Raw genomic sequence first — 13,899 nt, 5'->3', positions numbered from 1 at the left:
GGTTCCTAAGCTGAATGATGGAGATTTGGACCTGCTTTTTCTTCTAGTAGGTTCAGGGTCTCAGGTCTAATGCCTAGGTCCTTGATCCACTTCAGGTTAAGTTTTGTGCAGGGTGTGAGATAGGGGTTTAATTTCATTTTGATATGCACGGACTTTCAGTTTTCCCAGCACCATTTGTTGGAGAGGCTATCTTTTCTCCAATGTATGCTTATAGTGCCTTTGTCTAGTGTGAGGAGACTGTTTTTATGTGGGTTTGTCTGTGTCTTCTATTCTGTACCATTGGTCTTCATGTCTGTTTTGGTGCCAGTACCATGCCATTTTTGTTACTATGGCTCTGCAGTATAATGTAAAATCTGGTGTTGTGATGCCTCCTGCATCACTTTTCTCACTAAGGATTGCTTTGGCTATTCTGGGCTTCTTGTTTGTCCAAGTAAATTTCATAACTGCTTTTTCCATTTCTATGAAGAACATCATTGGAATTATATTAAATCTGTATAGTGCTTTTGGGAGCATGACCATTTTGATAATACTAATTTTGCTTATCCACGAACATGGGGAATAAGCAAAATTAATTAACACCTCTACTGTTAGATTGATTTCCAAGTACTTCTTTTTTTTTTTTTTGAGGCTATTATGAATGGGATAGCTTTCCTAATTATTTTTTTAACTAATTTATCATTGGTGTATAGGAACACAATTTATTTATGGGTGTTAATTTTATATCCTCCTATTTTGTTGAATTTGTTTATGAGTTCTAAAAGTTTTTGGTAGAGTTTTTTTTTCCTAAATAGAGAATCATGAGTCATGTCATTGGCAAATAGGGATAGTTTGAACTCTTCTTTTCCTATTCATGTCCCTTTAATTTTTCTTTAGCCTAGGATAGAATGATCTTATGTTGACATCATAAAGGCTATGCATGACAAATCTAAAACCAACATCTTTGTGAACAGAGGAAAGTTGAAAGTATTTCCTTTAAGATTTGGGACAAGGGTGACTGCTCTTACCACTTTAATCCAATGTAGTGCTAGGAATTATAGTCAGCAATTAGGCAAGAGAAGGGAAAAAAAGGATAAAAATAAGAGAGGAAGAAGTCAAATTATCAGATATTTTATATGTTTGCAGATATGAACCTATACTTACAAGATCCACAAATATTTACCAGAAGACTGCTAGAATTAATAAATTCAACTAAGTAACAGGTTAAAAAAATCAACATACAAAAGTCAATAATTTTCTTCTATATCAATAATGAATCTGAGAAATCTTATCCAATATAGCTAAAAAAAAAACCCAAACAAACAAAAAATAAACCAAAAAATCTCAAAACCCAATGACCTTAGGAATAAATCTAACCAAGGAGGTGAAAGACCTCTACAATGCCATAATTCTTCTTTATGGCTGAGTAAAATTACATTGTGTATGTATACCACATTTTCTTTATCCATTCATTTGTTGAAGTACACCTAGGTTGGTTCCGCCAACAATGGATGATTATATATTTTTCCCTCACATCCTTGCCAACATTTATTTTTTAAAAGAAATACTTTTATCCTGCTTGTAGGCTTGTAAATTAGTACAACCTTTATGAAAATCAGTATGGAGGTTCCTCTAAAGACTAGGCATGGGAACACCTTATGATCCAGCTATACTACTCCTTGGCATTTATCCTAAGAAATATACTATAGCAGCACAATTCACAATAGTCAAACTATTGACCCAGCCTAGGTGTCCAACACGGATGAATGGATCTGTGAATCTGTGAAAGGAATCTGTGGCGTACATACACAGAGGAGTTTTAAATTGTCATTTTCAAGAAAATGGATGGAACTTGAGAATATTATGTTAACTAAAATAAGCCAAACTCAGAAAGTCAAGGGTTGTGTGCTTTTTTCTCTCATGTAGAAACTATAGAGGAAAGAGGAAAAGAATGATTGAGGAGAACCTCATGAAAATCGAAGGAAGATCAGAAGAGTAGAGGAAAGGGACCAGTGGAAGAGAGAAAGTGAGGAAAAGGGGAAATCTTGGGGAATGATATTGACCAAGTTATATTGTTATATTGTGTGCATGTATGAATATGTAACAATGAATCCTACCATTATGTATAACTATAATGTAACAATAAAATATGGAAAAATAAAATTAAATATATCTTCTTCTGAAAAAAAAAAAAGAATACATAGCCAACAATGCCATTTTAAAGAGAACAGGTGCTGGGCACTATGGCACATGCTTGTGATCCCCAGCAGCTTGGGAGGCTGAGACAGGAGGATCATGAGTTCTAAGTCAGCCTCAGCAATGGGGAGGTGCTAAGAAACTCAATGAGATCCTATCTCAAATACAAAATAAGTCTGGGGATGGGGCTTAGTGGTCCAGTGCCCCTGAGTTCAATCCCCAGTACCCACCCCCTGCCGAGAGAGAGAGAGAGAGAGAGAGAGAGAGAGAGAGAGAGAGAGAGGAAAGATTTTCTTTATCTTGCCAAAGGATTGTGATGTTGTTTCAGAAAACTGGGGAGACAGGCAGGGAAGCCTTGGTACAGAGCATGATGTGTTCTAGCTGTTAACACCCACAGTCTCTGATCTACTCCACAAATCTCTTGGGAATTAACAAATGCTAAGGGGTTCTGGACCTTTCCTCTGCCTTTGTACAGCTTTTCAACTGTGTAGGACTTATCTCTACAGTCTCAACATGAACTCCTTAAGGATAAGGGCAGAGCCTGTGACTTACAGCTGTCCATGTCTCCTAGTCTTCACTAGTAAATATTTGTTAAATGGAAACCTGACTGAGGCTGCATATCAAAAGGATGGGGGATCTTCAAGGCAGGGTACCTGCTCCTGCCTAACTGAACAGAGACTGGTTGGCTTGGAGGCTGCCTTATCCTGTCAAAGAGATCAATAATGCTGCTGGGTTATGGGCATCAGATAAGAGGTTTCAGGGTTTAAAAAAGTCATGACAAGTTAGGGGACAGTTAGGAGGATAGCTGACATGATGATAAAGGGTTTTAAAAAGCAGGTGTAAGAAGAAGGCTGGGGCAATATTGGGGCTATTTAAATATCAAAAGTTTTGCTTGAATCATGTATGATAGGCAGTTGATTTTCCATTAGTAGTAGGGTGCTTATATAGCCCAGATCTTAATAGCTTTTTTCATGGCAAGACACTCGTATTTTCTTAGGAAAATATCAAAATTATGTGTCCCACAAGGGTAATGCTCTTCAAGACTAGAATCTGCCCTAAGGTTCTGACATTTTAGGTGGCTTCCTGCCACCAAGGACTGAGGGTTCAATTCCTTAGCACACCATAACCTCTTCCTGGTTTGAGAAAGTCATATAAGCATTATGAAATTGATGTGGAGGCAGGGACCATTTGAATTTTAGGTAGCTAGAAGCAAGTTAGATCAAAATAATGAATGAAGAATTGAAAAAAAATGAGATGGTTGATTATCAGATTTGAAAACACTGGATCAATTTGTCAGGGGGCGGGAAATAGAGCACATCCAATAGTCTTTGTTATGTTTAATCTTCACTACTTCAGAAAAAAACAAACATTATAAACTTATCTCCAAGATCACTTGAAGTTTCAATTTTTTTTAGATTCTTTTTATGTTTATTTTTGTTTCAAGAGTGTTGACTAACAAATTATTAGTTTTAATGAGAGTCAGCCACTGTGATCGAAGATACTACAGGCTGATTGAAACAAAAATCTGCTATTGAAACTTATAAAACTACCTAAGTATGAAAGAACGTTAAGTTTTACATGTGAGTTAGAGTAAAGCAAAAGCTTTCTGTAGATAAGATAGATTTAAGGATGTAGGTGACCCAAGAGTGTAAATGTCTTGGTACAAGCAAAAATTCCAGGCAGTGTATGTCAGACTTTCAAGGCAGTGGAATTGGTGGGGTGTAAGTCAAGGGATCCAAACAGTAAAAAGGGGACTCATGTAAAACATCTTGGTTACACATGAAACAAACAGGAATGCTCCCTGAGGTAATGAAGGCATGACATGAGGAAAGAATGGACTGGGAAATGGAGCAACAGACCTGAGCAAAGGGATCTGCTGGCTGGTGGGCAGGTGGAGGAGAGGAACAACCTCCTCGAGTCTTCTCTCCCCGCCCTCAGAACCCTTTCCCTTTGTGACTCCTCAATGGTGTGTGATGCAAGCCCAGAGATATAGAGAAGCCCGGGCACCCTCAGAACTCATTTGCCTTAGGCAACCGAGCGATTCAGACAATGAAGAATGTTCTCTCTTTGCTGAATAGCCACACTGAACCATGGTTGATCTTGGTTCAATTCTTTGGGCTATTGATCCCCAAAGTACCATTTTGAGTGGGTTGGTATTGCTTTTTCTATACCTGTCCTTTCAGGTATTGAAACGATTTTCACCAACACTCAAGAAAAATGAAGCCACCCAGAAGGTAAGGACGCAGAGAGAACTCCCTTGGGAGTTTCTTGATTTTTGTCAAATGTGAAATGTTTGGGAAATGTCAGGTGGGATTTGTTATTTCCATGCTCACGTTACTAAATGTTTGGTTGGCTCAAAAAACATGTGACTTGGGAAGTCTGAGGACAAGATAGAACTTCACTCTTTAGGGAAAGAAGTCAGAGGTTCAGGAAGGACTAAGGTTTCCATCTGAAGCTCACAGACTATCTTTTGGGGTGTGGTGGAGGGTTCCAGATTGGTCTGGATAGAGAGTGAAGGAGACGGGTCTCTTCTGACTAGATTCTGAGTCTCATTCCCATGTCAGATGCTCTTCACCCAGCCTTCATATTGGGCTGGTCAGGACAGCAGTGCTGACCTCTGAGTAGAGCCTGTAGCCTGAGCCTGAGCTCTGCCCCAGGACGCAGGGTTCCCTGGGGGAGCACAGATGAGACTGTTGGCCTCAGATTCTATGCCCTCCTTCAGCAGAGGGTTTAAGACCATCAAATGTGGAATCTCACAGACAAAAATGTCCTTTGAAATTATCAAAGAAGTAAAAAATTGAAAATATTTCATTGCCCTTCAAGATTAATAAAAGGAATGAATACAATTTCTACTAATTAAAAATGAAGAGTTGTCCGATTCTTGCCTAATGAATGTCTAAGCTTGTTAACGAAAGGAGTAAAAGAAATGGGCCCCAGCCCCTCATTCTTTTTTTTTTTTTTTTTTTCAGCGTCAGGGAACAAAGAGAAGGAAAAATGGAGCATTTAAAGGTAAGGTTCTGCCTGTTCAACCTGAGCTCTATAAGGGTGAACTTTCCTATCTCTCTACAGCTCCATGATCTTGGAGGATGTCAGTTTCTAGGTGCAGTCTCTCTCAGGAAACAGGGTCTCAGAGGAGAGGCTCAGGAGAAGGCAGTGAGACATGAGAGATTCCTCAGAGTCCCTGCCCTGCCCACCCTTCCTTGGGTGTGAATCAAGTAGTGATGGACCTGGGCCTTGGACATTTACTGCCAAGTAGGTGGCCCTGTGAGAGGTCCAAAGACCCCTGATTGCCTTGGAGTCAGAATTTCTGTCTGGTGACGTGGTGTAAACTACTTTAATTCTTGGCTGATTAGATTCATCTCTGAGTTAGCTACTGACTCTTGTGCTTCAGGTGGTGGTTTTGAGCAGCATGTAGGATGGTACAGGTGAAAGTACTTTCTAAATGGAACCACATACACCTGTGAACCTTCTTACTATTATCCCTGACACTTATGACCTTATCTGCAGGTTTTTAGGGCTTTCTGACTTTAATATCCTGTTTCCTGTAAAAACTCCTGAATGATAACCTGCCACAGTCTTGGCTGGGCACAAGATCACGAGCCACCACACAGCTTTGTAGATTCAAACAGCAATTCTTTATTCCCGAACTCACACCGGCCTCCACACACGCTCTGGGGCAATCCCCGTTCTCGTGCCGCCCAATTCACCTACTCCACGAGGCTTTTTTCCAATCTCCTTTGAATCTCACGAGAACTCAACACTCAACGGGAACAAGCAGCAGGAACACCCTAATCCCGGCAGCAATAATCTTCAACCTCCAACTCCCCTAAAACCCATATAGTCTTAAACTGGGAACGCCTTAAATTTGTCTTAAACCGGGAACGCCCTAAACCCAAGGAGCGGGATACTTCCTCAAACTGCAGGATACACCCTAATCCTGGATCCACCCTCCTCCTTGGGCAGGGTCACCTTTCTCAAACACACATGCAATGTCAACAGCGAAATTCCAAGGCAAGTCCATTTAACATGGGGTACGCTGGCAAGGAAACTGTGATGCGTCATTCCTACTTGGTAATGGCCCTCAGCAATAACCTGTGTTTTTACCTTTACTATATATAACCAACTGTCCTGGTTTTCCAGGTTGGAGAACTTGCCGGAGAGCAGAGGAGAGGAGGAAGCTGCTTTCTATTCTGAGAAGGTGATTAGTCATTTCCCTTCTTTACTGATTCCTTTCCTGGCATGTTTTACTCAGTCCCCCAGGAATTCTTTGCAATATGCCCTAATCACAGGAGGGGTAGCCATAGCCATGGGTACGTGAATAAAGAACTTGGGAGGGGAGGGGATTGTGAGGTCATAGATGTGTGGAATGTAGAGCAGGTAGCGGGCTCCCCACCACCCATAGAACTGCAGATCTTGCTTCCCTTGTAGTGGTTCTGGTTACAGCTTTGGCTTTCTGTCTCTTGCAGTTCCATGAGCCAGAATAATGATTCCCTCCACTTTCGGCAACTGTTATGTCCAGACCCGCTCTGTCGGGTGTGTAATAGAAAAACAGCTAAGGTCAGTCAACTGATCTATAAGGCGTCCTTGGAAGATGCTGTTAATTCTGTGTCCCGTGTGTCTTCCGTGACGTCCTTGAGAGAGTCATCAGTTTTTCTGTCCGCTGTTGTTTCTGCAATCCCTCCGGGAGCTTCAGTTTCAACTCCTTTAACTGAGCCAACTCTATTTCCTTCCTCTATTGGTTCACCTGACCAAATTAACCCTTTAATTGACCTACCTGGACCCTCATTACGGGGTGACTCTCTGCCACCAGAGTCTTCTCCCTTGAGTTCAAAATTGCCAGTGGATCATATCCCACCTCAACCATCTGTTCCAACCCCTTCCCCACCTGTTCCAACCCTTCCCCCACCAACTGACAGTCAAGAAGCAAAACCTGTTGCCCAACCTGAAGCTACTTTGTCTCTGGTGGATAGCCCTGATGGGTTGTCTACTAATGTCCCAACAACCTCATGCACTGACAGTGCAAGCCTTCCAGTGGCAGAGTTCTCTGGAAACCAGTCTCGTGCTGAACACTTGTCTCCCTCTCAATTGGAGCCCTCTGATGATGACAAAAACCTCCTCGACCTCCATCCTCCTGAGGCCTCTTTTGAGAGGGATACTGCAGCCATCCTTGTAGAGCCCGGAAACCTCTCATTTCTATGCCCTGATGTCTTGGCCCTTCTGGAGAGACATATAAAAAAGAAGGGTGATTTCCTGATGCAGAACAAAAAGGAAAAGGAAACAAAATCCTTTCCAAAAGAACTTAAGCCAGACGGCCAATTGAATTCTTCAGGGAAAAGGTTAGAGTCAGTTGCTGAGCAACAGGACTCACCTGTCTCCCTTCCTTCACAGAGCAGTAAAGGCAAATCAGAGGAATTGCAGGTAGACCACCAGTCCTCAGACCCTAAGACCTTTGAGGATAACTTACCTAAAAAATGTACCCAATTCTTCTGGGGTCTCCCATCTTTGCACAGTGAGTCCTTGAAATCTATAGTACCTGTCTCAGGTGACTGTTCAACCTATGTCTGCTTCAATTCAATGCCCACTTCCATTGAAGCCCCTGAATCTCTAGTTCTAACCCCTCCCCCAACTCTGTCCTTGGCTGAGATCCAATCTCAACCCTTGACCCAAGCACTGGGCCAATCTCCTGTCCCACCCCAGGACCAGCTTCAGTGCCAATCTCCTGTTCCACCCCAAGACCAGCTTCAATTCTCGGTCCCTACCTTGTCACCACCTATTTCATCTCAGGTTAGTGATGGTGGAGTGAGGATTCATAGATTCCAGGATGAGGTACAATCTCTCATGCCATCCCAAATTCATGACTTGGAATATAACGTATTACAGAAAGGACAGGAAAGTTTGTGGGGTTTACCCTTTGTGGTTCAAAAATCCAAGGAAGAGTTTTGTCCTCCAGCTCCCAGTGTTTTATCTGATGGACGATCCTCCAAGGCTTATGCTCCAACAACCATCATTCCGGGAGATTTTCCCCTCAAAAAAGAGCTTCGGAAGAAGCTAGAGCACCACCTTCGGAAAAGGCTTATTCAACACAGGTGGGGTCTGCCCCGCAGAGTCCGTGAGTGTCTGTCAAGGATGAGTCCTGAAACAGAAATTTCCGAGATATCTGAGTCAAAGTCCACTTATGGACTTTCATGGATCTCTTTGTTTAAGGGTCAAAGTAGCAAAGATTTACAATTGAGCCATCCCAGAAGTTTCCATGAGAAGAGCTCAGAATTACTTCCACTAGGGGAGAGAGTGAAGAAAGTAAATAGTCCAGAGATTGGCACAAAAGATGATCCATTGAGTGACTCAGGGGGGGCTCCAGATAATGATCTGGACTCTGACTTTAAGACAAACCTAAAAAACAAATTGAATAGTCTTTTTGGAAAAAAATCAAAGATCTCAGAGGAGAGCTCAGTTCAGAAACAACTGACAGAAGCCCTGGAAGCACACTTGAGCAAGAAATTTGAGGAAATCCATGTGTGTCAGACGCCTGGCACTGTGAATAGATCATTGCATTCTATGGAGCCGGTATTGACTAGTCCTGAGAAATCCCCTAGCCAAACAAAACACAGTGATTTGGCACCACTGGTGTATGAGGACACGAAGGGCCTCAATACCGCCCAGGATATTTCCTTCCTTGGTTCCAACAAACAAAAGATGTTGGAAGACCATATTAAACTCTTTCATAAGAGGATGATGTGTGGGCTTCTCCAAAAGGTTCAGGAATCCATAGACATCTTCAAAATGAAAGGAACCCCATCCTGGCCCTCAGTTCGCTCCAACATTTCCTCCTCATCCAGTCTGACTTCTGGCAAGGATTCTAAAATTGGGGTCTCCAAGCCCCTTAAAGAAAGCATTAGTACTTTTCATGTAGTCAAGGTGGGAACAACAATTTCAGGCCCTACTCTAGATCATCCTCTTTCTGCCCCTTCACCTGTGAGCAAGGAAAATAAGAGGGCCCTAACACATTCACCCTCTCACACCAACCCTGAGCTTACAGAGAATGTCAAGGCAATTGAGGGTGACAGACGGGCTTCGTTGCCCTTCCCACGCAGTGACAAAGATAAAGACAGTCAGAAACAGACTGTAATAGCCGATAAATGCAGCCCAAAGTTGCCCACAAAGCAGGCTGGGGCCAGACCCAAATCATGGAATAAGGGAGTGAGTCCCAGCAATTTTATAGAAAAGATTCAGAGAAAAATGATTAAGAATTTAGAATATTTTCCCATGTCTAACAAATCAAGGGAGATATTCAAGGCAAAGGAGCTCTGTGCTATTCGATCACAGTCTACGAACAGCCTGACGACCACAGAGTCAGAAAGCTCCTCCGGGACAGATATGAATATGAGTAAGGTTGAATCAACCCTGACCGTTGAAAGGCCCCCAGAAGGAATATCAGTTCTCAAAGATTCCAAATCATTAGATCTTAAAAATCAGTTGCTTAATGAGTTGAAGATGAAAATGGAGAGCAGGGAGAAGGACCTGGTTCCAGCCTTTTCTACTTTGTTGACACTGGCCTTAGATAAGTTGACTTCCAAGACCTTGGCATCTAAGACCTTAGCTTCACAGACCTTGACGTGCAAGACCTTGACTTCTAAGACTTTCACTCATTTTCATAGTGCTTCTAGTGGGGACATGGCAGCTCCTCAGGTGCTACAAGCCCACTGTGACAACAGAGGGATCAACATAGAGCAGGGGCAAGAGCCCTGGATCCCGACACATGTCTTATGTAAGTGTCAGGACAAGAAGGTACCATTAGCATCAAAAAGGGTGTGCCCTCTGGTACCCCAAACAGGCGAGTTTGGTGGAGGGGATGCAGGGTTGGTGACACGCCAACCTAGAGGGAAGCTCCCCCATCCTCAAGACAGAACATTAAAGGAGGCACTTGGGAGCAAGTCCTCCTCAGCCCCGTCACTGAAGGGACAGCCTTCTCCTGAAAACAATTTTAAAAGCCAGTTCAAGCACTTTTTTCAAAGGCTTTATTTTGATATAAAAAGCAAAGGGCAAGAAGGTTCTCTGAAAAAGGGCAGCTCTTCATCATCTGTGCAAGGCAGAAACCCAGCTAAGAGAGCTGCCTTTACTGGGAATACTGAAGCTCAGAAAATCATGACAGACATTGGGAAGATCCTAGAGGAGAAACTAGCAGGTCGGCATGGAGTAGAGGCCACTGCCCCGCAAAAGCCTCTTTCCACCCCCATGAGGCCTGGGAAAATTGAGCACAAGACTGGACTGCCGGTTCAGGCAGAACCCGTCCAGAAACATGCCTTCAATGTTAAGACTCCCTGTGCTACGGTGCCAAGTGCCAAATCTTGCAGCCAAGAAGTTGGCTTTGCTGGTCAGAGGTATCCTACAGGGAATAATAGATGGGTCATGGACAGGGGCAGACAGCCCCAGAAAAGTGTGACAGTACAGGAAAAGATGTCAGAAGCATCACCCATCCATGCCGCACAAGGAACCCTTGCTCCATCTGAATACTACATGCAAACATAGAGTTGGTCAGGTGGCTCCAGCTGCTGCTCCTTTTGTTAAAGGCACTGTGTTGGGAGAGTTGTCCCTGTTGTCCAAACAGAAAATGCTTCTCCAGGATTTTCAGAAAGAAAATTTTCTTCCCCCCAAATAATTTATCCCTTTTTGAGAATACTGATTTTCCCCAATACATTTTCTAACAATATGGTGTCTTTTCTTGTGTTGCGGGTTTGGGTTTTGGGCAACCTGTCCTTGTGTTTAGGGAAGGGGAGAAAGTAGTTCAGCTTTTATTGATTGCCTCTCTGGACTTCTAAAAAGGTGACCAAATCTCCTGGACCTCCCCTTAAGGAAAAGAGATCATGTTTTCAAAAAACACCTTTCCTCTTCCTGCTGAAACCTGAGGAGGTGGCACTGCTTCCTACCCCTTAGCTTAACCTTAGTGGCATTATATATGGCATCCCACACCTTCCCCCTGCAGTGAGGAAGATAGGTCTTCTATACCTAAAGAGAGTCAAGGGCCTAGGTTTTGGCTCAGCGGTAAAGCGCTCCCCTCTAGGCGCTGGGTTTGCTCCTCAGCACCACATAAAAATAAAGGTATTGTGTCCAATTACAATGAGAGGGAGGGGCGGGGGGAGAGAGTCAAGGACAGGAACCATTTTGAGAATGGTTAATAGAGTGGCTTAGTCATTTTTTAGAAACATGTCAGTTATCAGAAGTTCATACAGAAGGGTGAAACTTGCTTGACAATGTTTGGGGGGTACTGCTGCAGTGGATTCTGGGTGATTAGGGTAGGTTTTAGGAGCAGGGTAGGTGCTGCTTAAGAAGTTTTTAATAAAGCATATCTTACAAAGAACCAAACTTTGAACTTGCCATTGGGGTTCCTTACTGGAAAATCACTTAAGGGAAGAGTTTCCCCTTGCTGGTTACTTTTTCATGCTGCCTGGACTTGGTATTTTTGCAAAGCAAAAGGTTAGCCAGCTGTTGATGTTAGGAATTTTAACCAGGTAGTTACCTTACTCTCAGGTAAGATAAAGCTGAGATGAAGTAAAAGATGCTTTAAAGAAAAAGAGAAAGGAGGCTGGGGTTGTGGTTCAGTGACAAAGTGCTTGCCTCATATGTGTGAGACACTGGGTTTAATTCTCAGCACTATCAACAACTAAAAATTTTTTTAAAAGAAACAAGACAAAAAATGAGGGGAAAAATGACCTTTCTGGTGGAAGAAAGGATTATGTCTCATCACCTCCACATGTGAACAACTACTCTTTCCCAGTGTGATCCTGTCAGCACTTCCCTGAGGCTCATCAGGTGCTACAGTGGTTACTGAAGTCATACTGGCAGAAGTGTACATGAGGTTGTGTGGCTGTTGTCAAACATGGCATACGTCTTTTTGGGTGGGGTTAAGGGGGTAACCTTGGTGTCAACATGCAAGATCTCGCCCTTTGTGTGTACAGTTCACTTTCCAGGATGGAGGCGTCATTTTTGACTTTCATGGACTTCTTGGGGACATGGTAGATCTCCCTCCATCACTTGCAGCTCACAGTCCAGAATTGAGTCCTGGACCATGCATCAGAGTCACAGATATTTGAGGGTTTATCACAGACCTGCACAAAATGCTCCTTTTCACCAAGATTCAGCACACATTTATTGTTAAAATAGGGGTCTGTTGGGAAGGCAACTGCACTTGCACAGATCGGGACTCAAAAATGGGTTGAGTTTCCCAGAGGCTTTTATTTTTTTTTAATTAGTGCATTTTAATTATACAAAATAATGGGTTTCATTGTCTCAGAGTACTCTTGAATTGTTTTTTTTTTTCCCAGAGACATTTATGAATACTGGATGTAAAAATAGAAATGAAAAAGATATATGCACCAAAGCCACTGCATTCTACTATATTTCTTTTACTCCAGAGTTATGCCATTGATTTGCAGTATCTAAAGCTTAGCGTTTCAGACAGTAGACTCTCTAGAGGCTCTGGGAAGAACAAGAAGTGGCAGGGGTTCCATGGGCAAGGGACTTGCAGGGGTAAGGAATCAGTCACCAACATCCATCTGGAGAGACCTGCCAATAACTTACCTCTTAGTTCCTTTTAACCCATCTTAGGGTCCTTCTATTCCAGTTCACTTACAGCCATGTCCAGGAACACCTCTGCCACTGGAGTAATATAGCCTGACTTTCTACCCTCTGACCTCACCCTCTATCCTTCCAGTATAGGCCCTCAATTTGTCAGCTTTCCAACTCCCAGTCTTTATTTTTTGCACTTATTTATCTACTAATTTATTTCTTCCCTCTTCAAGGTAGGCCTCAAGATCTCTCAGGCAGCCTCCAAATGGGCCTAATTCAATCCCATTTAATCCTTACTCTCTGGCCAAACCCCTTCTCACTACCTTTTCCAGGAATGTCTTCCTATAAGGGACTGATTGCTATTGGATTTAAATCTTATAAATCTACTAGAACCACCCTAACTTCATGATACACACTAGCACTAAATAGAAATAATTCACTCATTCATTCCCCCAAGTTATTATTCTATGCTTACTTTCAGTTAACAAGCCTTATGGAGCTTAGGTCACTGATTCCTTATCCACTCTTCTATACTACTCACATTGTTTTCAAACCTTCTGCACTTTCTTCAAAATGAGGCCATCTCCACTTAGCAGATGCATTGGACTCATAAATCACAAAGGAACTGAAGCCATTCATATGGGAACTTGGCAAGAAAAACACTTCACTATCAATTCCTCTTTTCCTCCTTTTTTTTCCCGTTATATAGAATGTTTTCCTTCCAAGGTCCCAACCTCAAAGGAATTACACTCCCAAAGTGTCTTTACTGAGAGCTCAAATCTAGTTTTGACAGATTGTCCCAACCTTGTCAACCATTCTTTTTGGTCTTTCCCTCTTCTCATGAGGCAGTCAACATTTTCTTTTTTAGAAAGATTATTACAAAAATGTTTAAACATATAGGGATGGATTGAACAATAAAACTCCCCATGCACCCTATACTCAACTTTCATAATTATCATTTGACATATGTGTGGTGTCCCCTATCTTTTATATTATGATTAAAATTCCATCTCTCAGGTGATATGCTATGTAGGCTGTGTCAATCATATTCCCATGATATTTATCATACAAGAAAGACATGCAGAACACAGGTATATAGCATTGGCGATTAAAAATGGTGAGCATAATTTGACAATCTGTTCTGCTCTGCCTTTTAACACTGAG

General features: G+C 42.4%; 1 pseudogene across 1 annotated transcript; it reads left to right on the top strand.

Moving 5' to 3' along the window:
• Window positions 1-4,262: 4,262 nt before the first annotated feature.
• Window positions 4,263-10,828, top strand: LOC308640768 (spermatogenesis-associated protein 31D1-like; annotated as a pseudogene). The gene is made up of 4 exons: window positions 4,263-4,406; window positions 5,142-5,181; window positions 6,313-6,370; window positions 6,639-10,828. The product of its transcript is annotated as a spermatogenesis-associated protein 31D1-like (transcript).
• Window positions 10,829-13,899: the final 3,071 nt, after the last annotated feature.

The sequence above is a fragment of the Spermophilus citellus genome (genome assembly GCF_964194105.1).
Source record: "Spermophilus citellus genome assembly, chromosome: 2".
Taxonomy (NCBI): Eukaryota; Metazoa; Chordata; class Mammalia; order Rodentia; family Sciuridae; genus Spermophilus; species Spermophilus citellus.
Note: the sequence above shows the minus strand (reverse complement) of the source record. Positions and strands in the feature narration are given on the sequence as shown.